The sequence below is a fragment of the Haliotis rufescens genome, unplaced genomic scaffold (assembly GCF_023055435.1).
Source record: "Haliotis rufescens isolate VD_foot unplaced genomic scaffold, xgHalRufe1.0.p SCAF_156, whole genome shotgun sequence".
In the NCBI taxonomy this organism is placed as follows: Eukaryota; Metazoa; Mollusca; class Gastropoda; order Lepetellida; family Haliotidae; genus Haliotis; species Haliotis rufescens.
In genome coordinates, this window is record NW_025963842.1 from 241,212 (window position 1) to 266,458 (window position 25,247).

The 25,247-nt window shown below is 44.3% G+C and overlaps 38 non-coding genes and 1 pseudogene across 38 annotated transcripts; all 39 read left to right on the forward strand.

Annotated features, from left to right (window-relative positions):
* The first annotated feature begins 339 nt into the window (after positions 1-339).
* On the forward strand, positions 340-503 carry LOC125380759. The gene has a single exon (XR_007221410.1). It is a non-coding gene; the product is annotated as a U1 spliceosomal RNA (small nuclear RNA).
* A 445-nt stretch (positions 504-948) lies between these two features.
* On the forward strand, positions 949-1,112 carry LOC125380760. Its single transcript, XR_007221411.1, has one exon. It is a non-coding gene; the product is annotated as a U1 spliceosomal RNA (small nuclear RNA).
* A 433-nt stretch (positions 1,113-1,545) lies between these two features.
* LOC125380761 lies at positions 1,546-1,709 on the forward strand. The gene has a single exon (XR_007221412.1). It is a non-coding gene; the product is annotated as a U1 spliceosomal RNA (small nuclear RNA).
* A 439-nt stretch (positions 1,710-2,148) lies between these two features.
* Positions 2,149-2,312, forward strand: LOC125380762. The gene has a single exon (XR_007221413.1). It is a non-coding gene; the product is annotated as a U1 spliceosomal RNA (small nuclear RNA).
* A 442-nt stretch (positions 2,313-2,754) lies between these two features.
* LOC125380763 lies at positions 2,755-2,918 on the forward strand. Its single transcript, XR_007221414.1, has one exon. It is a non-coding gene; the product is annotated as a U1 spliceosomal RNA (small nuclear RNA).
* Positions 2,919-3,360: 442 nt separating this feature from the next.
* Positions 3,361-3,524, forward strand: LOC125380764. Its single transcript, XR_007221415.1, has one exon. It is a non-coding gene; the product is annotated as a U1 spliceosomal RNA (small nuclear RNA).
* A 433-nt stretch (positions 3,525-3,957) lies between these two features.
* Positions 3,958-4,121, forward strand: LOC125380765. Its single transcript, XR_007221416.1, has one exon. It is a non-coding gene; the product is annotated as a U1 spliceosomal RNA (small nuclear RNA).
* A 427-nt stretch (positions 4,122-4,548) lies between these two features.
* On the forward strand, positions 4,549-4,712 carry LOC125380767. Its single transcript, XR_007221417.1, has one exon. It is a non-coding gene; the product is annotated as a U1 spliceosomal RNA (small nuclear RNA).
* Positions 4,713-5,151: 439 nt separating this feature from the next.
* Positions 5,152-5,315, forward strand: LOC125380768. The gene has a single exon (XR_007221418.1). It is a non-coding gene; the product is annotated as a U1 spliceosomal RNA (small nuclear RNA).
* A 439-nt stretch (positions 5,316-5,754) lies between these two features.
* On the forward strand, positions 5,755-5,918 carry LOC125380770. Its single transcript, XR_007221420.1, has one exon. It is a non-coding gene; the product is annotated as a U1 spliceosomal RNA (small nuclear RNA).
* Positions 5,919-6,357: 439 nt separating this feature from the next.
* Positions 6,358-6,521, forward strand: LOC125380771. The gene has a single exon (XR_007221421.1). It is a non-coding gene; the product is annotated as a U1 spliceosomal RNA (small nuclear RNA).
* Positions 6,522-6,954: 433 nt separating this feature from the next.
* LOC125380772 lies at positions 6,955-7,118 on the forward strand. The gene has a single exon (XR_007221423.1). It is a non-coding gene; the product is annotated as a U1 spliceosomal RNA (small nuclear RNA).
* A 442-nt stretch (positions 7,119-7,560) lies between these two features.
* On the forward strand, positions 7,561-7,724 carry LOC125380773. The gene has a single exon (XR_007221424.1). It is a non-coding gene; the product is annotated as a U1 spliceosomal RNA (small nuclear RNA).
* Positions 7,725-9,775: 2,051 nt separating this feature from the next.
* LOC124124132 lies at positions 9,776-9,913 on the forward strand (annotated as a pseudogene).
* Positions 9,914-10,352: 439 nt separating this feature from the next.
* Positions 10,353-10,516, forward strand: LOC125380774. Its single transcript, XR_007221425.1, has one exon. It is a non-coding gene; the product is annotated as a U1 spliceosomal RNA (small nuclear RNA).
* A 433-nt stretch (positions 10,517-10,949) lies between these two features.
* LOC124124118 lies at positions 10,950-11,113 on the forward strand. Its single transcript, XR_006859402.2, has one exon. It is a non-coding gene; the product is annotated as a U1 spliceosomal RNA (small nuclear RNA).
* Positions 11,114-11,555: 442 nt separating this feature from the next.
* On the forward strand, positions 11,556-11,719 carry LOC124124138. The gene has a single exon (XR_006859412.2). It is a non-coding gene; the product is annotated as a U1 spliceosomal RNA (small nuclear RNA).
* A 451-nt stretch (positions 11,720-12,170) lies between these two features.
* Positions 12,171-12,334, forward strand: LOC125380776. Its single transcript, XR_007221427.1, has one exon. It is a non-coding gene; the product is annotated as a U1 spliceosomal RNA (small nuclear RNA).
* A 436-nt stretch (positions 12,335-12,770) lies between these two features.
* LOC125380777 lies at positions 12,771-12,934 on the forward strand. The gene has a single exon (XR_007221428.1). It is a non-coding gene; the product is annotated as a U1 spliceosomal RNA (small nuclear RNA).
* Positions 12,935-13,367: 433 nt separating this feature from the next.
* On the forward strand, positions 13,368-13,531 carry LOC125380778. The gene has a single exon (XR_007221429.1). It is a non-coding gene; the product is annotated as a U1 spliceosomal RNA (small nuclear RNA).
* Positions 13,532-13,970: 439 nt separating this feature from the next.
* Positions 13,971-14,134, forward strand: LOC125380780. Its single transcript, XR_007221431.1, has one exon. It is a non-coding gene; the product is annotated as a U1 spliceosomal RNA (small nuclear RNA).
* Positions 14,135-14,576: 442 nt separating this feature from the next.
* Positions 14,577-14,740, forward strand: LOC124124139. The gene has a single exon (XR_006859413.2). It is a non-coding gene; the product is annotated as a U1 spliceosomal RNA (small nuclear RNA).
* A 433-nt stretch (positions 14,741-15,173) lies between these two features.
* LOC125380781 lies at positions 15,174-15,337 on the forward strand. Its single transcript, XR_007221432.1, has one exon. It is a non-coding gene; the product is annotated as a U1 spliceosomal RNA (small nuclear RNA).
* A 436-nt stretch (positions 15,338-15,773) lies between these two features.
* LOC125380782 lies at positions 15,774-15,937 on the forward strand. The gene has a single exon (XR_007221433.1). It is a non-coding gene; the product is annotated as a U1 spliceosomal RNA (small nuclear RNA).
* A 445-nt stretch (positions 15,938-16,382) lies between these two features.
* LOC125380783 lies at positions 16,383-16,546 on the forward strand. Its single transcript, XR_007221434.1, has one exon. It is a non-coding gene; the product is annotated as a U1 spliceosomal RNA (small nuclear RNA).
* A 433-nt stretch (positions 16,547-16,979) lies between these two features.
* Positions 16,980-17,143, forward strand: LOC125380784. The gene has a single exon (XR_007221435.1). It is a non-coding gene; the product is annotated as a U1 spliceosomal RNA (small nuclear RNA).
* Positions 17,144-17,573: 430 nt separating this feature from the next.
* On the forward strand, positions 17,574-17,737 carry LOC125380785. The gene has a single exon (XR_007221436.1). It is a non-coding gene; the product is annotated as a U1 spliceosomal RNA (small nuclear RNA).
* Positions 17,738-18,170: 433 nt separating this feature from the next.
* LOC125380786 lies at positions 18,171-18,334 on the forward strand. The gene has a single exon (XR_007221437.1). It is a non-coding gene; the product is annotated as a U1 spliceosomal RNA (small nuclear RNA).
* Positions 18,335-18,755: 421 nt separating this feature from the next.
* Positions 18,756-18,919, forward strand: LOC125380787. The gene has a single exon (XR_007221438.1). It is a non-coding gene; the product is annotated as a U1 spliceosomal RNA (small nuclear RNA).
* Positions 18,920-19,352: 433 nt separating this feature from the next.
* On the forward strand, positions 19,353-19,516 carry LOC125380788. The gene has a single exon (XR_007221439.1). It is a non-coding gene; the product is annotated as a U1 spliceosomal RNA (small nuclear RNA).
* Positions 19,517-19,952: 436 nt separating this feature from the next.
* Positions 19,953-20,116, forward strand: LOC125380790. The gene has a single exon (XR_007221441.1). It is a non-coding gene; the product is annotated as a U1 spliceosomal RNA (small nuclear RNA).
* A 430-nt stretch (positions 20,117-20,546) lies between these two features.
* LOC125380848 lies at positions 20,547-20,707 on the forward strand. Its single transcript, XR_007221500.1, has one exon. It is a non-coding gene; the product is annotated as a U1 spliceosomal RNA (small nuclear RNA).
* A 430-nt stretch (positions 20,708-21,137) lies between these two features.
* LOC125380791 lies at positions 21,138-21,301 on the forward strand. The gene has a single exon (XR_007221442.1). It is a non-coding gene; the product is annotated as a U1 spliceosomal RNA (small nuclear RNA).
* Positions 21,302-21,731: 430 nt separating this feature from the next.
* On the forward strand, positions 21,732-21,895 carry LOC125380792. Its single transcript, XR_007221443.1, has one exon. It is a non-coding gene; the product is annotated as a U1 spliceosomal RNA (small nuclear RNA).
* Positions 21,896-22,328: 433 nt separating this feature from the next.
* Positions 22,329-22,492, forward strand: LOC125380793. The gene has a single exon (XR_007221444.1). It is a non-coding gene; the product is annotated as a U1 spliceosomal RNA (small nuclear RNA).
* A 433-nt stretch (positions 22,493-22,925) lies between these two features.
* LOC125380794 lies at positions 22,926-23,089 on the forward strand. Its single transcript, XR_007221445.1, has one exon. It is a non-coding gene; the product is annotated as a U1 spliceosomal RNA (small nuclear RNA).
* A 430-nt stretch (positions 23,090-23,519) lies between these two features.
* LOC125380795 lies at positions 23,520-23,683 on the forward strand. Its single transcript, XR_007221446.1, has one exon. It is a non-coding gene; the product is annotated as a U1 spliceosomal RNA (small nuclear RNA).
* Positions 23,684-24,113: 430 nt separating this feature from the next.
* LOC125380796 lies at positions 24,114-24,277 on the forward strand. The gene has a single exon (XR_007221447.1). It is a non-coding gene; the product is annotated as a U1 spliceosomal RNA (small nuclear RNA).
* A 424-nt stretch (positions 24,278-24,701) lies between these two features.
* LOC125380797 lies at positions 24,702-24,865 on the forward strand. Its single transcript, XR_007221448.1, has one exon. It is a non-coding gene; the product is annotated as a U1 spliceosomal RNA (small nuclear RNA).
* The last annotated feature ends 382 nt before the right edge of the window (positions 24,866-25,247 follow it).

Genomic DNA, 25,247 nt, shown 5'->3' on the forward strand with positions numbered 1-25,247 from the left:
TTGTTGTTGATGATGATGTGTTTATTTTGCTGAGTAGCTCCCAAGGAGAAAGATAGGACCCGGAAGGAAACTTGGGTGTTGACATGGAAGTTACCTCCCCTGGGTACCTGGCGCAAGGTGCATGTCTATGCAGCCTAAAATGCAAATAAAGCCATTTCCGTCTCGTTCTTCCTACCAATAATCTTTGCATAAAGCGAACGGGTGAATGTAGTGCCATGTACAGGGAAGTATAAAAATGTTTGAACTGAAATGGAATATATGTGAAGTTTTGCTTACAAGACACCTGAATGAGGTGATGTGTATGTTTGTAGTGATGGTTAGGAAGCTGCAGTTTCAGGCATACTTACCTGGCACAGGCTTAACAGTGATCCGCAAGGCTGTGGGCCCGGGGCGAGACCTTTCCATTGCACATCGGCTTGGTTGACCCCTGCGATCATCCCAAATGTGGACGACTCGGGTGCGCAATTTATAAGTGTGGGGGACTGCGTTCGCGCTCTCCCCTGGAAAAAACAATCAAAAATAGAAATGCCTTTTTTTCATTCTGTTTGTCTATCATGACATGTTCAGTTGTTGTTGTTGTTGTTGTTGTTGTTGTTGTTGTTGTTGTTGTTGTTGTTGATGATGATGTGTTTATTTTGCTGAGTAGCTCCCAAGGAGAAAGATAGGACCCGGAAGGAAACTTGGGTGTTGACATGGAAGTTACCTCCCCTGGGTACCTGGCGCAAGGTGCATGTCTATGCAGCCTAAAATGCAAATAAAGCCATTTCCGTCTCGTTCTTCCTACCAATAATCTTTGCATAAAGCGAACGGGTGAATGTAGTGCCATGTACAGGGAAGTATAAAAATGTTTGAACTGAAATGGAATATATGTGAAGTTTTGCTTACAAGACACCTGAATGAGGTGATGTGTATGTTTGTAGTGATGGTTAGGAAGCTGCAGTTTCAGGCATACTTACCTGGCACAGGCTTAACAGTGATCCGCAAGGCTGTGGGCCCGGGGCGAGACCTTTCCATTGCACATCGGCTTGGTTGACCCCTGCGATCATCCCAAATGTGGACGACTCGGGTGCGCAATTTATAAGTGTGGGGGACTGCGTTCGCGCTCTCCCCTGGAAAAAACAATCAAAAATAGAAATGCCTTTTTTTCATTCTGTTTGTCTATCATGACATGTTCAGTTGTTGTTGTTGTTGTTGTTGTTGTTGTTGTTGTTGTTGATGATGATGTGTTTATTTTGCTGAGTAGCTCCCAAGGAGAAAGATAGGACCCGGAAGGAAACTTGGGTGTTGACATGGAAGTTACCTCCCCTGGGTACCTGGCGCAAGGTGCATGTCTATGCAGCCTAAAATGCAAATAAAGCCATTTCCGTCTCGTTCTTCCTACCAATAATCTTTGCATAAAGCGAACGGGTGAATGTAGTGCCATGTACAGGGAAGTATAAAAATGTTTGAACTGAAATGGAATATATGTGAAGTTTTGCTTACAAGACACCTGAATGAGGTGATGTGTATGTTTGTAGTGATGGTTAGGAAGCTGCAGTTTCAGGCATACTTACCTGGCACAGGCTTAACAGTGATCCGCAAGGCTGTGGGCCCGGGGCGAGACCTTTCCATTGCACATCGGCTTGGTTGACCCCTGCGATCATCCCAAATGTGGACGACTCGGGTGCGCAATTTATAAGTGTGGGGGACTGCGTTCGCGCTCTCCCCTGGAAAAAACAATCAAAAATAGAAATGCCTTTTTTTCATTCTGTTTGTCTATCATGACATGTTCAGTTGTTGTTGTTGTTGTTGTTGTTGTTGTTGTTGTTGTTGTTGTTGATGATGATGTGTTTATTTTGCTGAGTAGCTCCCAAGGAGAAAGATAGGACCCGGAAGGAAACTTGGGTGTTGACATGGAAGTTACCTCCCCTGGGTACCTGGCGCAAGGTGCATGTCTATGCAGCCTAAAATGCAAATAAAGCCATTTCCGTCTCGTTCTTCCTACCAATAATCTTTGCATAAAGCGAACGGGTGAATGTAGTGCCATGTACAGGGAAGTATAAAAATGTTTGAACTGAAATGGAATATATGTGAAGTTTTGCTTACAAGACACCTGAATGAGGTGATGTGTATGTTTGTAGTGATGGTTAGGAAGCTGCAGTTTCAGGCATACTTACCTGGCACAGGCTTAACAGTGATCCGCAAGGCTGTGGGCCCGGGGCGAGACCTTTCCATTGCACATCGGCTTGGTTGACCCCTGCGATCATCCCAAATGTGGACGACTCGGGTGCGCAATTTATAAGTGTGGGGGACTGCGTTCGCGCTCTCCCCTGGAAAAAACAATCAAAAATAGAAATGCCTTTTTTTCATTCTGTTTGTCTATCATGACATGTTCAGTTGTTGTTGTTGTTGTTGTTGTTGTTGTTGTTGTTGTTGTTGTTGTTGATGATGATGTGTTTATTTTGCTGAGTAGCTCCCAAGGAGAAAGATAGGACCCGGAAGGAAACTTGGGTGTTGACATGGAAGTTACCTCCCCTGGGTACCTGGCGCAAGGTGCATGTCTATGCAGCCTAAAATGCAAATAAAGCCATTTCCGTCTCGTTCTTCCTACCAATAATCTTTGCATAAAGCGAACGGGTGAATGTAGTGCCATGTACAGGGAAGTATAAAAATGTTTGAACTGAAATGGAATATATGTGAAGTTTTGCTTACAAGACACCTGAATGAGGTGATGTGTATGTTTGTAGTGATGGTTAGGAAGCTGCAGTTTCAGGCATACTTACCTGGCACAGGCTTAACAGTGATCCGCAAGGCTGTGGGCCCGGGGCGAGACCTTTCCATTGCACATCGGCTTGGTTGACCCCTGCGATCATCCCAAATGTGGACGACTCGGGTGCGCAATTTATAAGTGTGGGGGACTGCGTTCGCGCTCTCCCCTGGAAAAAACAATCAAAAATAGAAATGCCTTTTTTTCATTCTGTTTGTCTATCATGACATGTTCAGTTGTTGTTGTTGTTGTTGTTGTTGTTGTTGTTGTTGTTGTTGTTGTTGATGATGATGTGTTTATTTTGCTGAGTAGCTCCCAAGGAGAAAGATAGGACCCGGAAGGAAACTTGGGTGTTGACATGGAAGTTACCTCCCCTGGGTACCTGGCGCAAGGTGCATGTCTATGCAGCCTAAAATGCAAATAAAGCCATTTCCGTCTCGTTCTTCCTACCAATAATCTTTGCATAAAGCGAACGGGTGAATGTAGTGCCATGTACAGGGAAGTATAAAAATGTTTGAACTGAAATGGAATATATGTGAAGTTTTGCTTACAAGACACCTGAATGAGGTGATGTGTATGTTTGTAGTGATGGTTAGGAAGCTGCAGTTTCAGGCATACTTACCTGGCACAGGCTTAACAGTGATCCGCAAGGCTGTGGGCCCGGGGCGAGACCTTTCCATTGCACATCGGCTTGGTTGACCCCTGCGATCATCCCAAATGTGGACGACTCGGGTGCGCAATTTATAAGTGTGGGGGACTGCGTTCGCGCTCTCCCCTGGAAAAAACAATCAAAAATAGAAATGCCTTTTTTTCATTCTGTTTGTCTATCATGACATGTTCAGTTGTTGTTGTTGTTGTTGTTGTTGTTGTTGTTGTTGTTGATGATGATGTGTTTATTTTGCTGAGTAGCTCCCAAGGAGAAAGATAGGACCCGGAAGGAAACTTGGGTGTTGACATGGAAGTTACCTCCCCTGGGTACCTGGCGCAAGGTGCATGTCTATGCAGCCTAAAATGCAAATAAAGCCATTTCCGTCTCGTTCTTCCTACCAATAATCTTTGCATAAAGCGAACGGGTGAATGTAGTGCCATGTACAGGGAAGTATAAAAATGTTTGAACTGAAATGGAATATATGTGAAGTTTTGCTTACAAGACACCTGAATGAGGTGATGTGTATGTTTGTAGTGATGGTTAGGAAGCTGCAGTTTCAGGCATACTTACCTGGCACAGGCTTAACAGTGATCCGCAAGGCTGTGGGCCCGGGGCGAGACCTTTCCATTGCACATCGGCTTGGTTGACCCCTGCGATCATCCCAAATGTGGACGACTCGGGTGCGCAATTTATAAGTGTGGGGGACTGCGTTCGCGCTCTCCCCTGGAAAAAACAATCAAAAATAGAAATGCCTTTTTTTCATTCTGTTTGTCTATCATGACATGTTCAGTTGTTGTTGTTGTTGTTGTTGTTGTTGTTGTTGATGATGATGTGTTTATTTTGCTGAGTAGCTCCCAAGGAGAAAGATAGGACCCGGAAGGAAACTTGGGTGTTGACATGGAAGTTACCTCCCCTGGGTACCTGGCGCAAGGTGCATGTCTATGCAGCCTAAAATGCAAATAAAGCCATTTCCGTCTCGTTCTTCCTACCAATAATCTTTGCATAAAGCGAACGGGTGAATGTAGTGCCATGTACAGGGAAGTATAAAAATGTTTGAACTGAAATGGAATATATGTGAAGTTTTGCTTACAAGACACCTGAATGAGGTGATGTGTATGTTTGTAGTGATGGTTAGGAAGCTGCAGTTTCAGGCATACTTACCTGGCACAGGCTTAACAGTGATCCGCAAGGCTGTGGGCCCGGGGCGAGACCTTTCCATTGCACATCGGCTTGGTTGACCCCTGCGATCATCCCAAATGTGGACGACTCGGGTGCGCAATTTATAAGTGTGGGGGACTGCGTTCGCGCTCTCCCCTGGAAAAAACAATCAAAAATAGAAATGCCTTTTTTTCATTCTGTTTGTCTATCATGACATGTTCAGTTGTTGTTGTTGTTGTTGTTGTTGTTGTTGTTGTTGTTGTTGTTGATGATGATGTGTTTATTTTGCTGAGTAGCTCCCAAGGAGAAAGATAGGACCCGGAAGGAAACTTGGGTGTTGACATGGAAGTTACCTCCCCTGGGTACCTGGCGCAAGGTGCATGTCTATGCAGCCTAAAATGCAAATAAAGCCATTTCCGTCTCGTTCTTCCTACCAATAATCTTTGCATAAAGCGAACGGGTGAATGTAGTGCCATGTACAGGGAAGTATAAAAATGTTTGAACTGAAATGGAATATATGTGAAGTTTTGCTTACAAGACACCTGAATGAGGTGATGTGTATGTTTGTAGTGATGGTTAGGAAGCTGCAGTTTCAGGCATACTTACCTGGCACAGGCTTAACAGTGATCCGCAAGGCTGTGGGCCCGGGGCGAGACCTTTCCATTGCACATCGGCTTGGTTGACCCCTGCGATCATCCCAAATGTGGACGACTCGGGTGCGCAATTTATAAGTGTGGGGGACTGCGTTCGCGCTCTCCCCTGGAAAAAACAATCAAAAATAGAAATGCCTTTTTTTCATTCTGTTTGTCTATCATGACATGTTCAGTTGTTGTTGTTGTTGTTGTTGTTGTTGTTGTTGTTGTTGTTGTTGATGATGATGTGTTTATTTTGCTGAGTAGCTCCCAAGGAGAAAGATAGGACCCGGAAGGAAACTTGGGTGTTGACATGGAAGTTACCTCCCCTGGGTACCTGGCGCAAGGTGCATGTCTATGCAGCCTAAAATGCAAATAAAGCCATTTCCGTCTCGTTCTTCCTACCAATAATCTTTGCATAAAGCGAACGGGTGAATGTAGTGCCATGTACAGGGAAGTATAAAAATGTTTGAACTGAAATGGAATATATGTGAAGTTTTGCTTACAAGACACCTGAATGAGGTGATGTGTATGTTTGTAGTGATGGTTAGGAAGCTGCAGTTTCAGGCATACTTACCTGGCACAGGCTTAACAGTGATCCGCAAGGCTGTGGGCCCGGGGCGAGACCTTTCCATTGCACATCGGCTTGGTTGACCCCTGCGATCATCCCAAATGTGGACGACTCGGGTGCGCAATTTATAAGTGTGGGGGACTGCGTTCGCGCTCTCCCCTGGAAAAAACAATCAAAAATAGAAATGCCTTTTTTTCATTCTGTTTGTCTATCATGACATGTTCAGTTGTTGTTGTTGTTGTTGTTGTTGTTGTTGTTGTTGTTGTTGTTGATGATGATGTGTTTATTTTGCTGAGTAGCTCCCAAGGAGAAAGATAGGACCCGGAAGGAAACTTGGGTGTTGACATGGAAGTTACCTCCCCTGGGTACCTGGCGCAAGGTGCATGTCTATGCAGCCTAAAATGCAAATAAAGCCATTTCCGTCTCGTTCTTCCTACCAATAATCTTTGCATAAAGCGAACGGGTGAATGTAGTGCCATGTACAGGGAAGTATAAAAATGTTTGAACTGAAATGGAATATATGTGAAGTTTTGCTTACAAGACACCTGAATGAGGTGATGTGTATGTTTGTAGTGATGGTTAGGAAGCTGCAGTTTCAGGCATACTTACCTGGCACAGGCTTAACAGTGATCCGCAAGGCTGTGGGCCCGGGGCGAGACCTTTCCATTGCACATCGGCTTGGTTGACCCCTGCGATCATCCCAAATGTGGACGACTCGGGTGCGCAATTTATAAGTGTGGGGGACTGCGTTCGCGCTCTCCCCTGGAAAAAACAATCAAAAATAGAAATGCCTTTTTTTCATTCTGTTTGTCTATCATGACATGTTCAGTTGTTGTTGTTGTTGTTGTTGTTGTTGTTGTTGTTGTTGATGATGATGTGTTTATTTTGCTGAGTAGCTCCCAAGGAGAAAGATAGGACCCGGAAGGAAACTTGGGTGTTGACATGGAAGTTACCTCCCCTGGGTACCTGGCGCAAGGTGCATGTCTATGCAGCCTAAAATGCAAATAAAGCCATTTCCGTCTCGTTCTTCCTACCAATAATCTTTGCATAAAGCGAACGGGTGAATGTAGTGCCATGTACAGGGAAGTATAAAAATGTTTGAACTGAAATGGAATATATGTGAAGTTTTGCTTACAAGACACCTGAATGAGGTGATGTGTATGTTTGTAGTGATGGTTAGGAAGCTGCAGTTTCAGGCATACTTACCTGGCACAGGCTTAACAGTGATCCGCAAGGCTGTGGGCCCGGGGCGAGACCTTTCCATTGCACATCGGCTTGGTTGACCCCTGCGATCATCCCAAATGTGGACGACTCGGGTGCGCAATTTATAAGTGTGGGGGACTGCGTTCGCGCTCTCCCCTGGAAAAAACAATCAAAAATAGAAATGCCTTTTTTTCATTCTGTTTGTCTATCATGACATGTTCAGTTGTTGTTGTTGTTGTTGTTGTTGTTGTTGTTGTTGTTGTTGTTGTTGATGATGATGTGTTTATTTTGCTGAGTAGCTCCCAAGGAGAAAGATATGACCCGGAAGGAAACTTGGGTGTTGACATGGAAGTTACCTCCCCTGGGTACCTGGCGCAAGGTGCATGTCTATGCAGCCTAAAATGCAAATAAAGCCATTTCCGTCTCGTTCTTCCTACCAATAATCTTTGCATAAAGCGAACGGGTGAATGTAGTGCCATGTACAGGGAAGTATAAAAATGTTTGAACTGAAATGGAATATATGTGAAGTTTTGCTTACAAGACACCTGAATGAGGTGATGTGTATGTTTGTAGTGATGGTTAGGAAGCTGCAGTTTCAGGCATACTTACCTGGCACAGGCTTAACAGTGATCCGCAAGGCTGTGGGCCCGGGGCGAGACCTTTCCATTGCACATCGGCTTGGTTGACCCCTGCGATCATCCCAAATGTGGACGACTCGGGTGCGCAATTTATAAGTGTGGGGGACTGCGTTCGCGCTCTCCCCTGGAAAAAACAATCAAAAATAGAAATGCCTTTTTTTCATTCTGTTTGTCTATCATGACATGTTCAGTTGTTGTTGTTGTTGTTGTTGTTGTTGTTGTTGTTGTTGTTGTTGATGATGATGTGTTTATTTTGCTGAGTAGCTCCCAAGGAGAAAGATATGACCCGGAAGGAAACTTGGGTGTTGACATGGAAGTTACCTCCCCTGGGTACCTGGCGCAAGGTGCATGTCTATGCAGCCTAAAATGCAAATAAAGCCATTTCCGTCTCGTTCTTCCTACCAATAATCTTTGCATAAAGCGAACGGGTGAATGTAGTGCCATGTACAGGGAAGTATAAAAATGTTTGAACTGAAATGGAATATATGTGAAGTTTTGCTTACAAGACACCTGAATGAGGTGATGTGTATGTTTGTAGTGATGGTTAGGAAGCTGCAGTTTCAGGCATACTTACCTGGCACAGGCTTAACAGCCATACGGGAAGTATCGTCTCCTTCAGGAGTTTTGAAAGTTTTTCATGTGACATTTTGTATACTGACTCTTAACATTTTACAGGTCTACGAGCGGGCATCAGTCTCTGTACTGTGTGACTTTAATTAGTCTCCCCTCATTCAACATGTCCTACACTGCTGCTGTAAACGCTGGACCTATTCCAGAGGAGTTTATTGACAAAGAGGTTGAGAGCAGAACCGTCCGGATTTTCACTACTGCAAGGGTTTTTACAGTGCAAGAGTATGTTCATCTCCTCAAGTCAGCTGTGCCAGACCTTTCCTTGGACCAATATTCGGGGATTTGGAAAACAGAACAATATGGACAAGTGTTTCTTACTTTGGGATCAACAGAGGAAGCAAAGCGTTTAACGGATCTTCAAAGTGTTGTGTTTGGGAATGACAGGATCTATTTCTACGAGTATGGACGATTTATCGTTTCCCTTAGGATCCACTGGCTTCATGCTACGGTGAAATCTTCGTTTGTTCAGGACTATTTCTCCAAGTTTGGAAAGGTTATCGAAGTGTTGCGGGAATATCTGGAGGTGGACAACACAAAAGTTTTCTCAGGTGTGCGAATTGTAAAAATGGAGTTGACTGAAGAAGAAAAAGAAATGATCCCACACTTAGTCAGATTCGGAGATAAACAATCAATGCTGATAACGGCCCCTGGAAGATCCCCAATTTGTTTAAGATGCCATTCTCTCGGTCATGTCAGAGCAAAATGCCCAGGTACGAGTTCTTCTGAAATTGCTGCTAGGGAAAAACGGAGGAGAGATCAAACTTTCTCGTTGGATGTGGAAAATGTTCCGGAGGATGAAGAAGAAGATGATGATGATGATGATTTGGAAAGTGTTCGAAGTATGAAGCAGACCAGTGAAGATCTGGTCATTACTGTTCCAGTTGAGGAGAAAGATGTAGCTACAGCATTAACCACACAGAAGCAAGTTGACGATTCAGAAGGAAAGAGAAAACAACCTTTGCAACAGGAGAAGGCAGATGAAAACATAAAGAAGAAAAAAAGTGAGACAGGGACTAGACCAGAACAGACTCCAATGATGGATATAGAACAGATAGACACATCTAAGAAGGTTGCTCAACCACTGCAGACTATGACTAGTAAAGTGAGACTGATTCGAGAAAAAGACTCTGACCGCCCAGTTGTTCAGACAAATCCGGAGGAAATTGAAAGATTTAAGAAGGATTTACAGAGAAAAGGAATGACAGAGAAAGAAAGTAATTTATATGGAAATGCATTGCATCTGGCTTTGTTGTCAAAAGGTGAAAAACAGAAACTTCCTATCAACCGTTCTTCTTTTGTGTATGAGGTCAGTGTCACTGAAGATGACATCATGAAATTTTATCAAACCCAAGTGACTTTAAAGATGCCTTTTTGAACGTATAACAGATACATTTCCGTCTTTAAAAAGTAAAATGTTAGTGGCCATCACCTCAACTCTGTGATATCTTATTTTATTTTTGTCGAGGTGATGGTCAAAGCACTGTCTGCAATTGTACACGTTTTCGGGAATAAACTTTATTAAAAACAAAAAAAAAAAAAAAAAAAAAAAAAAAAAAAAGGCTGTGGGCCCGGGGCGAGACCTTTCCATTGCACATCGGCTTGGTTGACCCCTGCGATCATCCCAAATGTGGACGACTCGGGTGCGCAATTTATAAGTGTGGGGGACTGCGTTCGCGCTCTCCCCTGGAAAAAACAATCAAAAATAGAAATGCCTTTTTTTCATTCTGTTTGTCTATCATGACATGTTCAGTTGTTGTTGTTGTTGTTGTTGTTGTTGTTGTTGTTGTTGTTGTTGATGATGATGTGTTTATTTTGCTGAGTAGCTCCCAAGGAGAAAGATAGGACCCGGAAGGAAACTTGGGTGTTGACATGGAAGTTACCTCCCCTGGGTACCTGGCGCAAGGTGCATGTCTATGCAGCCTAAAATGCAAATAAAGCCATTTCCGTCTCGTTCTTCCTACCAATAATCTTTGCATAAAGCGAACGGGTGAATGTAGTGCCATGTACAGGGAAGTATAAAAATGTTTGAACTGAAATGGAATATATGTGAAGTTTTGCTTACAAGACACCTGAATGAGGTGATGTGTATGTTTGTAGTGATGGTTAGGAAGCTGCAGTTTCAGGCATACTTACCTGGCACAGGCTTAACAGTGATCCGCAAGGCTGTGGGCCCGGGGCGAGACCTTTCCATTGCACATCGGCTTGGTTGACCCCTGCGATCATCCCAAATGTGGACGACTCGGGTGCGCAATTTATAAGTGTGGGGGACTGCGTTCGCGCTCTCCCCTGGAAAAAACAATCAAAAATAGAAATGCCTTTTTTTCATTCTGTTTGTCTATCATGACATGTTCAGTTGTTGTTGTTGTTGTTGTTGTTGTTGTTGTTGTTGTTGATGATGATGTGTTTATTTTGCTGAGTAGCTCCCAAGGAGAAAGATAGGACCCGGAAGGAAACTTGGGTGTTGACATGGAAGTTACCTCCCCTGGGTACCTGGCGCAAGGTGCATGTCTATGCAGCCTAAAATGCAAATAAAGCCATTTCCGTCTCGTTCTTCCTACCAATAATCTTTGCATAAAGCGAACGGGTGAATGTAGTGCCATGTACAGGGAAGTATAAAAATGTTTGAACTGAAATGGAATATATGTGAAGTTTTGCTTACAAGACACCTGAATGAGGTGATGTGTATGTTTGTAGTGATGGTTAGGAAGCTGCAGTTTCAGGCATACTTACCTGGCACAGGCTTAACAGTGATCCGCAAGGCTGTGGGCCCGGGGCGAGACCTTTCCATTGCACATCGGCTTGGTTGACCCCTGCGATCATCCCAAATGTGGACGACTCGGGTGCGCAATTTATAAGTGTGGGGGACTGCGTTCGCGCTCTCCCCTGGAAAAAACAATCAAAAATAGAAATGCCTTTTTTTCATTCTGTTTGTCTATCATGACATGTTCAGTTGTTGTTGTTGTTGTTGTTGTTGTTGTTGTTGTTGTTGTTGTTGTTGATGATGATGTGTTTATTTTGCTGAGTAGCTCCCAAGGAGAAAGATAGGACCCGGAAGGAAACTTGGGTGTTGACATGGAAGTTACCTCCCCTGGGTACCTGGCGCAAGGTGCATGTCTATGCAGCCTAAAATGCAAATAAAGCCATTTCCGTCTCGTTCTTCCTACCAATAATCTTTGCATAAAGCGAACGGGTGAATGTAGTGCCATGTACAGGGAAGTATAAAAATGTTTGAACTGAAATGGAATATATGTGAAGTTTTGCTTACAAGACACCTGAATGAGGTGATGTGTATGTTTGTAGTGATGGTTAGGAAGCTGCAGTTTCAGGCATACTTACCTGGCACAGGCTTAACAGTGATCCGCAAGGCTGTGGGCCCGGGGCGAGACCTTTCCATTGCACATCGGCTTGGTTGACCCCTGCGATCATCCCAAATGTGGACGACTCGGGTGCGCAATTTATAAGTGTGGGGGACTGCGTTCGCGCTCTCCCCTGGAAAAAACAATCAAAAATAGAAATGCCTTTTTTTCATTCTGTTTGTCTATCATGACATGTTCAGTTGTTGTTGTTGTTGTTGTTGTTGTTGTTGTTGTTGTTGTTGTTGTTGTTGTTGTTGATGATGATGTGTTTATTTTGCTGAGTAGCTCCCAAGGAGAAAGATAGGACCCGGAAGGAAACTTGGGTGTTGACATGGAAGTTACCTCCCCTGGGTACCTGGCGCAAGGTGCATGTCTATGCAGCCTAAAATGCAAATAAAGCCATTTCCGTCTCGTTCTTCCTACCAATAATCTTTGCATAAAGCGAACGGGTGAATGTAGTGCCATGTACAGGGAAGTATAAAAATGTTTGAACTGAAATGGAATATATGTGAAGTTTTGCTTACAAGACACCTGAATGAGGTGATGTGTATGTTTGTAGTGATGGTTAGGAAGCTGCAGTTTCAGGCATACTTACCTGGCACAGGCTTAACAGTGATCCGCAAGGCTGTGGGCCCGGGGCGAGACCTTTCCATTGCACATCGGCTTGGTTGACCCCTGCGATCATCCCAAATGTGGACGACTCGGGTGCGCAATTTATAAGTGTGGGGGACTGCGTTCGCGCTCTCCCCTGGAAAAAACAATCAAAAATAGAAATGCCTTTTTTTCATTCTGTTTGTCTATCATGACATGTTCAGTTGTTGTTGTTGTTGTTGTTGTTGTTGTTGTTGTTGTTGTTGATGATGATGTGTTTATTTTGCTGAGTAGCTCCCAAGGAGAAAGATAGGACCCGGAAGGAAACTTGGGTGTTGACATGGAAGTTACCTCCCCTGGGTACCTGGCGCAAGGTGCATGTCTATGCAGCCTAAAATGCAAATAAAGCCATTTCCGTCTCGTTCTTCCTACCAATAATCTTTGCATAAAGCGAACGGGTGAATGTAGTGCCATGTACAGGGAAGTATAAAAATGTTTGAACTGAAATGGAATATATGTGAAGTTTTGCTTACAAGACACCTGAATGAGGTGATGTGTATGTTTGTAGTGATGGTTAGGAAGCTGCAGTTTCAGGCATACTTACCTGGCACAGGCTTAACAGTGATCCGCAAGGCTGTGGGCCCGGGGCGAGACCTTTCCATTGCACATCGGCTTGGTTGACCCCTGCGATCATCCCAAATGTGGACGACTCGGGTGCGCAATTTATAAGTGTGGGGGACTGCGTTCGCGCTCTCCCCTGGAAAAAACAATCAAAAATAGAAATGCCTTTTTTTCATTCTGTTTGTCTATCATGACATGTTCAGTTGTTGTTGTTGTTGTTGTTGTTGTTGTTGTTGTTGTTGATGATGATGTGTTTATTTTGCTGAGTAGCTCCCAAGGAGAAAGATAGGACCCGGAAGGAAACTTGGGTGTTGACATGGAAGTTACCTCCCCTGGGTACCTGGCGCAAGGTGCATGTCTATGCAGCCTAAAATGCAAATAAAGCCATTTCCGTCTCGTTCTTCCTACCAATAATCTTTGCATAAAGCGAACGGGTGAATGTAGTGCCATGTACAGGGAAGTATAAAAATGTTTGAACTGAAATGGAATATATGTGAAGTTTTGCTTACAAGACACCTGAATGAGGTGATGTGTATGTTTGTAGTGATGGTTAGGAAGCTGCAGTTTCAGGCATACTTACCTGGCACAGGCTTAACAGTGATCCGCAAGGCTGTGGGCCCGGGGCGAGACCTTTCCATTGCACATCGGCTTGGTTGACCCCTGCGATCATCCCAAATGTGGACGACTCGGGTGCGCAATTTATAAGTGTGGGGGACTGCGTTCGCGCTCTCCCCTGGAAAAAACAATCAAAAATAGAAATGCCTTTTTTTCATTCTGTTTGTCTATCATGACATGTTCAGTTGTTGTTGTTGTTGTTGTTGTTGTTGTTGTTGTTGTTGTTGTTGATGATGATGTGTTTATTTTGCTGAGTAGCTCCCAAGGAGAAAGATATGACCCGGAAGGAAACTTGGGTGTTGACATGGAAGTTACCTCCCCTGGGTACCTGGCGCAAGGTGCATGTCTATGCAGCCTAAAATGCAAATAAAGCCATTTCCGTCTCGTTCTTCCTACCAATAATCTTTGCATAAAGCGAACGGGTGAATGTAGTGCCATGTACAGGGAAGTATAAAAATGTTTGAACTGAAATGGAATATATGTGAAGTTTTGCTTACAAGACACCTGAATGAGGTGATGTGTATGTTTGTAGTGATGGTTAGGAAGCTGCAGTTTCAGGCATACTTACCTGGCACAGGCTTAACAGTGATCCGCAAGGCTGTGGGCCCGGGGCGAGACCTTTCCATTGCACATCGGCTTGGTTGACCCCTGCGATCATCCCAAATGTGGACGACTCGGGTGCGCAATTTATAAGTGTGGGGGACTGCGTTCGCGCTCTCCCCTGGAAAAAACAATCAAAAATAGAAATGCCTTTTTTTCATTCTGTTTGTCTATCATGACATGTTCAGTTGTTGTTGTTGTTGTTGTTGTTGTTGTTGTTGTTGTTGTTGTTGTTGATGATGATGTGTTTATTTTGCTGAGTAGCTCCCAAGGAGAAAGATATGACCCGGAAGGAAACTTGGGTGTTGACATGGAAGTTACCTCCCCTGGGTACCTGGCGCAAGGTGCATGTCTATGCAGCCTAAAATGCAAATAAAGCCATTTCCGTCTCGTTCTTCCTACCAATAATCTTTGCATAAAGCGAACGGGTGAATGTAGTGCCATGTACAGGGAAGTATAAAAATGTTTGAACTGAAATGGAATATATGTGAAGTTTTGCTTACAAGACACCTGAATGAGGTGATGTGTATGTTTGTAGTGATGGTTAGGAAGCTGCAGTTTCAGGCATACTTACCTGGCACAGGCTTAACAGTGATCCGCAAGGCTGTGGGCCCGGGGCGAGACCTTTCCATTGCACATCGGCTTGGTTGACCCCTGCGATCATCCCAAATGTGGACGACTCGGGTGCGCAATTTATAAGTGTGGGGGACTGCGTTCGCGCTCTCCCCTGGAAAAAACAATCAAAAATAGAAATGCCTTTTTTTCATTCTGTTTGTCTATCATGACATGTTCAGTTGTTGTTGTTGTTGTTGTTGTTGTTGTTGTTGTTGTTGATGATGATGTGTTTATTTTGCTGAGTAGCTCCCAAGGAGAAAGATAGGACCCGGAAGGAAACTTGGGTGTTGACATGGAAGTTACCTCCCCTGGGTACCTGGCGCAAGGTGCATGTCTATGCAGCCTAAAATGCAAATAAAGCCATTTCCGTCTCGTTCTTCCTACCAATAATCTTTGCATAAAGCGAACGGGTGAATGTAGTGCCATGTACAGGGAAGTATAAAAATGTTTGAACTGAAATGGAATATATGTGAAGTTTTGCTTACAAGACACCTGAATGAGGTGATGTGTATGTTTGTAGTGATGGTTAGGAAGCTGCAGTTTCAGGCATACTTACCTGGCACAGGCTTAACAGTGATCCGCAAGGCTGTGGGCCCGGGGCGAGACCTTTCCATTGCACATCGGCTTGGTTGACCCCTGCGATCATCCCAAATGTGGACGACTCGGGTGCGCAATTTATAAGTGTGGGGGACTGCGTTCGCGCTCTCCCCTGGAAAAAACAATCAAAAATAGAAATGCCTTTTTTTCATTCTGTTTGTCTATCATGACATGTTCAGTTGTTGTTGTTGTTGTTGTTGTTGTTGTTGTTGTTGTTGTTGATGATGATGTGTTTATTTTGCTGAGTAGCTCCCAAGGAGAAAGATAGGACCCGGAAGGAAACTTGGGTGTTGACATGGAAGTTACCTCCCCTGGGTACCTGGCGCAAGGTGCATGTCTATGCAGCCTAAAATGCAAATAAAGCCATTTCCGTCTCGTTCTTCCTACCAATAATCTTTGCATAAAGCGAACGGGTGAATGTAGTGCCATGTACAGGGAAGTATAAAAATGTTTGAACTGAAATGGAATATATGTGAAGTTTTGCTTACAAGACACCTGAATGAGGTGATGTGTATGTTTGTAGTGATGGTTAGGAAGCTGCAGTTTCAGGCATACTTACCTGGCACAGGCTTAACAGTGATCCGCAAGGCTGTGGGCCCGGGGCGAGACCTTTCCATTGCACATCGGCTTGGTTGACCCCTGCGATCATCCCAAATGTGGACGACTCGGGTGCGCAATTTATAAGTGTGGGGGACTGCGTTCGCGCTCTCCCCTGGAAAAAACAATCAAAAATAGAAATGCCTTTTTTTCATTCTGTTTGTCTATCATGACATGTTCAGTTGTTGTTGTTGTTGTTGTTGTTGTTGTTGTTGTTGTTGTTGTTGTTGTTGATGATGATGTGTTTATTTTGCTGAGTAGCTCCCAAGGAGAAAGATAGGACCCGGAAGGAAACTTGGGTGTTGACATGGAAGTTACCTCCCCTGGGTACCTGGCGCAAGGTGCATGTCTATGCAGCCTAAAATGCAAATAAAGCCATTTCCGTCTCGTTCTTCCTACGAATAATCTTTGCATAAAGCGAACGGGTGAATGTAGTGCCATGTACAGGGAAGTATAAAAATGTTTGAACTGAAATGGAATATATGTGAAGTTTTGCTTACAAGACACCTGAATGAGGTGATGTGTATGTTTGTAGTGATGGTTAGGAAGCTGCAGTTTCAGGCATACTTACCTGGCACAGGCTTAACAGTGATCCGCAAGGCTGTGGGCCCGGGGCGAGACCTTTCCATTGCACATCGGCTTGGTTGACCCCTGCGATCATCCCAAATGTGGACGACTCGGGTGCGCAATTTATAAGTGTGGGGGACTGCGTTCGCGCTCTCCCCTGGAAAAAACAATCAAAAATAGAAATGCCTTTTTTTCATTCTGTTTGTCTATCATGACATGTTCAGTTGTTGTTGTTGTTGTTGTTGTTGTTGTTGTTGTTGTTGATGATGATGTGTTTATTTTGCTGAGTAGCTCCCAAGGAGAAAGATAGGACCCGGAAGGAAACTTGGGTGTTGACATGGAAGTTACCTCCCCTGGGTACCTGGCGCAAGGTGCATGTCTATGCAGCCTAAAATGCAAATAAAGCCATTTCCGTCTCGTTCTTCCTACCAATAATCTTTGCATAAAGCGAACGGGTGAATGTAGTGCCATGTACAGGGAAGTATAAAAATGTTTGAACTGAAATGGAATATATGTGAAGTTTTGCTTACAAGACACCTGAATGAGGTGATGTGTATGTTTGTAGTGATGGTTAGGAAGCTGCAGTTTCAGGCATACTTACCTGGCACAGGCTTAACAGTGATCCGCAAGGCTGTGGGCCCGGGGCGAGACCTTTCCATTGCACATCGGCTTGGTTGACCCCTGCGATCATCCCAAATGTGGACGACTCGGGTGCGCAATTTATAAGTGTGGGGGACTGCGTTCGCGCTCTCCCCTGGAAAAAACAATCAAAAATAGAAATGCCTTTTTTTCATTCTGTTTGTCTATCATGACATGTTCAGTTGTTGTTGTTGTTGTTGTTGTTGTTGTTGTTGTTGATGATGATGTGTTTATTTTGCTGAGTAGCTCCCAAGGAGAAAGATAGGACCCGGAAGGAAACTTGGGTGTTGACATGGAAGTTACCTCCCCTGGGTACCTGGCGCAAGGTGCATGTCTATGCAGCCTAAAATGCAAATAAAGCCATTTCCGTCTCGTTCTTCCTACCAATAATCTTTGCATAAAGCGAACGGGTGAATGTAGTGCCATGTACAGGGAAGTATAAAAATGTTTGAACTGAAATGGAATATATGTGAAGTTTTGCTTACAAGACACCTGAATGAGGTGATGTGTATGTTTGTAGTGATGGTTAGGAAGCTGCAGTTTCAGGCATACTTACCTGGCACAGGCTTAACAGTGATCCGCAAGGCTGTGGGCCCGGGGCGAGACCTTTCCATTGCACATCGGCTTGGTTGACCCCTGCGATCATCCCAAATGTGGACGACTCGGGTGCGCAATTTATAAGTGTGGGGGACTGCGTTCGCGCTCTCCCCTGGAAAAAACAATCAAAAATAGAAATGCCTTTTTTTCATTCTGTTTGTCTATCATGACATGTTCAGTTGTTGTTGTTGTTGTTGTTGTTGTTGTTGTTGTTGTTGATGATGATGTGTTTATTTTGCTGAGTAGCTCCCAAGGAGAAAGATAGGACCCGGAAGGAAACTTGGGTGTTGACATGGAAGTTACCTCCCCTGGGTACCTGGCGCAAGGTGCATGTCTATGCAGCCTAAAATGCAAATAAAGCCATTTCCGTCTCGTTCTTCCTACCAATAATCTTTGCATAAAGCGAACGGGTGAATGTAGTGCCATGTACAGGGAAGTATAAAAATGTTTGAACTGAAATGGAATATATGTGAAGTTTTGCTTACAAGACACCTGAATGAGGTGATGTGTATGTTTGTAGTGATGGTTAGGAAGCTGCAGTTTCAGGCATACTTACCTGGCACAGGCTTAACAGTGATCCGCAAGGCTGTGGGCCCGGGGCGAGACCTTTCCATTGCACATCGGCTTGGTTGACCCCTGCGATCATCCCAAATGTGGACGACTCGGGTGCGCAATTTATAAGTGTGGGGGACTGCGTTCGCGCTCTCCCCTGGAAAAAACAATCAAAAATAGAAATGCCTTTTTTTCATTCTGTTTGTCTATCATGACATGTTCAGTTGTTGTTGTTGTTGTTGTTGTTGTTGATGATGATGTGTTTATTTTGCTGAGTAGCTCCCAAGGAGAAAGATAGGACCCGGAAGGAAACTTGGGTGTTGACATGGAAGTTACCTCCCCTGGGTACCTGGCGCAAGGTGCATGTCTATGCAGCCTAAAATGCAAATAAAGCCATTTCCGTCTCGTTCTTCCTACCAATAATCTTTGCATAAAGCGAACGGGTGAATGTAGTGCCATGTACAGGGAAGTATAAAAATGTTTGAACTGAAATGGAATATATGTGAAGTTTTGCTTACAAGACACCTGAATGAGGTGATGTGTATGTTTGTAGTGATGGTTAGGAAGCTGCAGTTTCAGGCATACTTACCTGGCACAGGCTTAACAGTGATCCGCAAGGCTGTGGGCCCGGGGCGAGACCTTTCCATTGCACATCGGCTTGGTTGACCCCTGCGATCATCCCAAATGTGGACGACTCGGGTGCGCAATTTATAAGTGTGGGGGACTGCGTTCGCGCTCTCCCCTGGAAAAAACAATCAAAAATAGAAATGCCTTTTTTTCATTCTGTTTGTCTATCATGACATGTTCAGTTGTTGTTGTTGTTGTTGTTGTTGTTGTTGTTGTTGTTGATGATGATGTGTTTATTTTGCTGAGTAGCTCCCAAGGAGAAAGATAGGACCCGGAAGGAAACTTGGGTGTTGACATGGAAGTTACCTCCCCTGGGTACCTGGCGCAAGGTGCATGTCTATGCAGCCTAAAATGCAAATAAAGCCATTTCCGTCTCGTTCTTCCTACCAATAATCTTTGCATAAAGCGAACGGGTGAATGTAGTGCCATGTACAGGGAAGTATAAAAATGTTTGAACTGAAATGGAATATATGTGAAGTTTTGCTTACAAGACACCTGAATGAGGTGATGTGTATGTTTGTAGTGATGGTTAGGAAGCTGCAGTTTCAGGCATACTTACCTGGCACAGGCTTAACAGTGATCCGCAAGGCTGTGGGCCCGGGGCGAGACCTTTCCATTGCACATCGGCTTGGTTGACCCCTGCGATCATCCCAAATGTGGACGACTCGGGTGCGCAATTTATAAGTGTGGGGGACTGCGTTCGCGCTCTCCCCTGGAAAAAACAATCAAAAATAGAAATGCCTTTTTTTCATTCTGTTTGTCTATCATGACATGTTCAGTTGTTGTTGTTGTTGTTGTTGTTGTTGTTGTTGTTGTTGTTGATGATGATGTGTTTATTTTGCTGAGTAGCTCCCAAGGAGAAAGATAGGACCCGGAAGGAAACTTGGGTGTTGACATGGAAGTTACCTCCCCTGGGTACCTGGCGCAAGGTGCATATCTATGCAGCCTAAAATGCAAATAAAGCCATTTCCGTCTCGTTCTTCCTACCAATAATCTTTGCATAAAGCGAACGGGTGAATGTAGTGCCATGTACAGGGAAGTATAAAAATGTTTGAACTGAAATGGAATATATGTGAAGTTTTGCTTACAAGACACCTGAATGAGGTGATGTGTATGTTTGTAGTGATGGTTAGGAAGCTGCAGTTTCAGGCATACTTACCTGGCACAGGCTTAACAGTGATCCGCAAGGCTGTGGGCCCGGGGCGAGACCTTTCCATTGCACATCGGCTTGGTTGACCCCTGCGATCATCCCAAATGTGGACGACTCGGGTGCGCAATTTATAAGTGTGGGGGACTGCGTTCGCGCTCTCCCCTGGAAAAAACAATCAAAAATAGAAATGCCTTTTTTTCATTCTGTTTGTCTATCATGACATGTTCAGTTGTTGTTGTTGTTGTTGTTGTTGTTGTTGTTGTTGATGATGATGTGTTTATTTTGCTGAGTAGCTCCCAAGGAGAAAGATAGGACCCGGAAGGAAACTTGGGTGTTGACATGGAAGTTACCTCCCCTGGGTACCTGGCGCAAGGTGCATGTCTATGCAGCCTAAAATGCAAATAAAGCCATTTCCGTCTCGTTCTTCCTACCAATAATCTTTGCATAAAGCGAACGGGTGAATGTAGTGCCATGTACAGGGAAGTATAAAAATGTTTGAACTGAAATGGAATATATGTGAAGTTTTGCTTACAAGACACCTGAATGAGGTGATGTGTATGTTTGTAGTGATGGTTAGGAAGCTGCAGTTTCAGGCATACTTACCTGGCACAGGCACAGTGATCCGCAAGGCTGTGGGCCCGGGGCGAGACCTTTCCATTGCACATCGGCTTGGTTGACCCCTGCGATCATCCCAAATGTGGACGACTCGGGTGCGCAATTTATAAGTGTGGGGGACTGCGTTCGCGCTCTCCCCTGGAAAAAACAATCAAAAATAGAAATGCCTTTTTTTCATTCTGTTTGTCTATCATGACATGTTCAGTTGTTGTTGTTGTTGTTGTTGTTGTTGTTGTTGTTGATGATGATGTGTTTATTTTGCTGAGTAGCTCCCAAGGAGAAAGATAGGACCCGGAAGGAAACTTGGGTGTTGACATGGAAGTTACCTCCCCTGGGTACCTGGCGCAAGGTGCATGTCTATGCAGCCTAAAATGCAAATAAAGCCATTTCCGTCTCGTTCTTCCTACCAATAATCTTTGCATAAAGCGAACGGGTGAATGTAGTGCCATGTACAGGGAAGTATAAAAATGTTTGAACTGAAATGGAATATATGTGAAGTTTTGCTTACAAGACACCTGAATGAGGTGATGTGTATGTTTGTAGTGATGGTTAGGAAGCTGCAGTTTCAGGCATACTTACCTGGCACAGGCTTAACAGTGATCCGCAAGGCTGTGGGCCCGGGGCGAGACCTTTCCATTGCACATCGGCTTGGTTGACCCCTGCGATCATCCCAAATGTGGACGACTCGGGTGCGCAATTTATAAGTGTGGGGGACTGCGTTCGCGCTCTCCCCTGGAAAAAACAATCAAAAATAGAAATGCCTTTTTTTCATTCTGTTTGTCTATCATGACATGTTCAGTTGTTGTTGTTGTTGTTGTTGTTGTTGTTGTTGTTGATGATGATGTGTTTATTTTGCTGAGTAGCTCCCAAGGAGAAAGATAGGACCCGGAAGGAAACTTGGGTGTTGACATGGAAGTTACCTCCCCTGGGTACCTGGCGCAAGGTGCATGTCTATGCAGCCTAAAATGCAAATAAAGCCATTTCCGTCTCGTTCTTCCTACCAATAATCTTTGCATAAAGCGAACGGGTGAATGTAGTGCCATGTACAGGGAAGTATAAAAATGTTTGAACTGAAATGGAATATATGTGAAGTTTTGCTTACAAGACACCTGAATGAGGTGATGTGTATGTTTGTAGTGATGGTTAGGAAGCTGCAGTTTCAGGCATACTTACCTGGCACAGGCTTAACAGTGATCCGCAAGGCTGTGGGCCCGGGGCGAGACCTTTCCATTGCACATCGGCTTGGTTGACCCCTGCGATCATCCCAAATGTGGACGACTCGGGTGCGCAATTTATAAGTGTGGGGGACTGCGTTCGCGCTCTCCCCTGGAAAAAACAATCAAAAATAGAAATGCCTTTTTTTCATTCTGTTTGTCTATCATGACATGTTCAGTTGTTGTTGTTGTTGTTGTTGTTGTTGTTGTTGTTGTTGATGATGATGTGTTTATTTTGCTGAGTAGCTCCCAAGGAGAAAGATAGGACCCGGAAGGAAACTTGGGTGTTGACATGGAAGTTACCTCCCCTGGGTACCTGGCGCAAGGTGCATGTCTATGCAGCCTAAAATGCAAATAAAGCCATTTCCGTCTCGTTCTTCCTACCAATAATCTTTGCATAAAGCGAACGGGTGAATGTAGTGCCATGTACAGGGAAGTATAAAAATGTTTGAACTGAAATGGAATATATGTGAAGTTTTGCTTACAAGACACCTGAATGAGGTGATGTGTATGTTTGTAGTGATGGTTAGGAAGCTGCAGTTTCAGGCATACTTACCTGGCACAGGCTTAACAGTGATCCGCAAGGCTGTGGGCCCGGGGCGAGACCTTTCCATTGCACATCGGCTTGGTTGACCCCTGCGATCATCCCAAATGTGGACGACTCGGGTGCGCAATTTATAAGTGTGGGGGACTGCGTTCGCGCTCTCCCCTGGAAAAAACAATCAAAAATAGAAATGCCTTTTTTTCATTCTGTTTGTCTATCATGACATGTTCAGTTGTTGTTGTTGTTGTTGTTGTTGTTGTTGTTGTTGTTGATGATGATGTGTTTATTTTGCTGAGTAGCTCCCAAGGAGAAAGATAGGACCCGGAAGGAAACTTGGGTGTTGACATGGAAGTTACCTCCCCTGGGTACCTGGCGCAAGGTGCATGTCTATGCAGCCTAAAATGCAAATAAAGCCATTTCCGTCTCGTTCTTCCTACCAATAATCTTTGCATAAAGCGAACGGGTGAATGTAGTGCCATGTACAGGGAAGTATAAAAATGTTTGAACTGAAATGGAATATATGTGAAGTTTTGCTTACAAGACACCTGAATGAGGTGATGTGTATGTTTGTAGTGATGGTTAGGAAGCTGCAGTTTCAGGCATACTTACCTGGCACAGGCTTAACAGTGATCCGCAAGGCTGTGGGCCCGGGGCGAGACCTTTCCATTGCACATCGGCTTGGTTGACCCCTGCGATCATCCCAAATGTGGACGACTCGGGTGCGCAATTTATAAGTGTGGGGGACTGCGTTCGCGCTCTCCCCTGGAAAAAACAATCAAAAATAGAAATGCCTTTTTTTCATTCTGTTTGTCTATCATGACATGTTCAGTTGTTGTTGTTGTTGTTGTTGTTGTTGTTGTTGTTGATGATGATGTGTTTATTTTGCTGAGTAGCTCCCAAGGAGAAAGATAGGACCCGGAAGGAAACTTGGGTGTTGACATGGAAGTTACCTCCCCTGGGTACCTGGCGCAAGGTGCATGTCTATGCAGCCTAAAATGCAAATAAAGCCATTTCCGTCTCGTTCTTCCTACCAATAATCTTTGCATAAAGCGAACGGGTGAATGTAGTGCCATGTACAGGGAAGTATAAAAATGTTTGAACTGAAATGGAATATATGTGAAGTTTTGCTTACAAGACACCTGAATGAGGTGATGTGTATGTTTGTAGTGATGGTTAGGAAGCTGCAGTTTCAGGCATACTTACCTGGCACAGGCTTAACAGTGATCCGCAAGGCTGTGGGCCCGGGGCGAGACCTTTCCATTGCACATCGGCTTGGTTGACCCCTGCGATCATCCCAAATGTGGACGACTCGGGTGCGCAATTTATAAGTGTGGGGGACTGCGTTCGCGCTCTCCCCTGGAAAAAACAATCAAAAATAGAAATGCCTTTTTTTCATTCTGTTTGTCTATCATGACATGTTCAGTTGTTGTTGTTGTTGTTGTTGTTGTTGTTGTTGTTGATGATGATGTGTTTATTTTGCTGAGTAGCTCCCAAGGAGAAAGATAGGACCCGGAAGGAAACTTGGGTGTTGACATGGAAGTTACCTCCCCTGGGTACCTGGCGCAAGGTGCATGTCTATGCAGCCTAAAATGCAAATAAAGCCATTTCCGTCTCGTTCTTCCTACCAATAATCTTTGCATAAAGCGAACGGGTGAATGTAGTGCCATGTACAGGGAAGTATAAAAATGTTTGAACTGAAATGGAATATATGTGAAGTTTTGCTTACAAGACACCTGAATGAGGTGATGTGTATGTTTGTAGTGATGGTTAGGAAGCTGCAGTTTCAGGCATACTTACCTGGCACAGGCTTAACAGTGATCCGCAAGGCTGTGGGCCCGGGGCGAGACCTTTCCATTGCACATCGGCTTGGTTGACCCCTGCGATCATCCCAAATGTGGACGACTCGGGTGCGCAATTTATAAGTGTGGGGGACTGCGTTCGCGCTCTCCCCTGGAAAAAACAATCAAAAATAGAAATGCCTTTTTTTCATTCTGTTTGTCTATCATGACATGTTCAGTTGTTGTTGTTGTTGTTGTTGTTGTTGTTGATGATGATGTGTTTATTTTGCTGAGTAGCTCCCAAGGAGAAAGATAGGACCCGGAAGGAAACTTGGGTGTTGACATGGAAGTTACCTCCCCTGGGTACCTGGCGCAAGGTGCATGTCTATGCAGCCTAAAATGCAAATAAAGCCATTTCCGTCTCGTTCTTCCTACCAATAATCTTTGCATAAAGCGAACGGGTGAATGTAGTGCCATGTACAGGGAAGTATAAAAATGTTTGAACTGAAATGGAATATATGTGAAGTTTTGCTTACAAGACACCTGAATGAGGTGATGTGTATGTTTGTAGTGATGGTTAGGAAGCTGCAGTTTCAGGCATACTTACCTGGCACAGGCTTAACAGTGATCCGCAAGGCTGTGGGCCCGGGGCGAGACCTTTCCATTGCACATCGGCTTGGTTGACCCCTGCGATCATCCCAAATGTGGACGACTCGGGTGCGCAATTTATAAGTGTGGGGGACTGCGTTCGCGCTCTCCCCTGGAAAAAACAATCAAAAATAGAAATGCCTTTTTTTCATTCTGTTTGTCTATCATGACATGTTCAGTTGTTGTTGTTGTTGTTGTTGTTGTTGTTGTTGTTGTTGATGATGATGTGTTTATTTTGCTGAGTAGCTCCCAAGGAGAAAGATAGGACCCGGAAGGAAACTTGGGTGTTGACATGGAAGTTACCTCCCCTGGGTACCTGGCGCAAGGTGCATGTCTATGCAGCCTAAAATGCAAATAAAGCCATTTCCGTCTCGTTCTTCCTACCAATAATCTTTGCATAAAGCGAACGGGTGAATGTAGTGCCATGTACAGGGAAGTATAAAAATGTTTGAACTGAAATGGAATATATGTGAAGTTTTGCTTACAAGACACCTGAA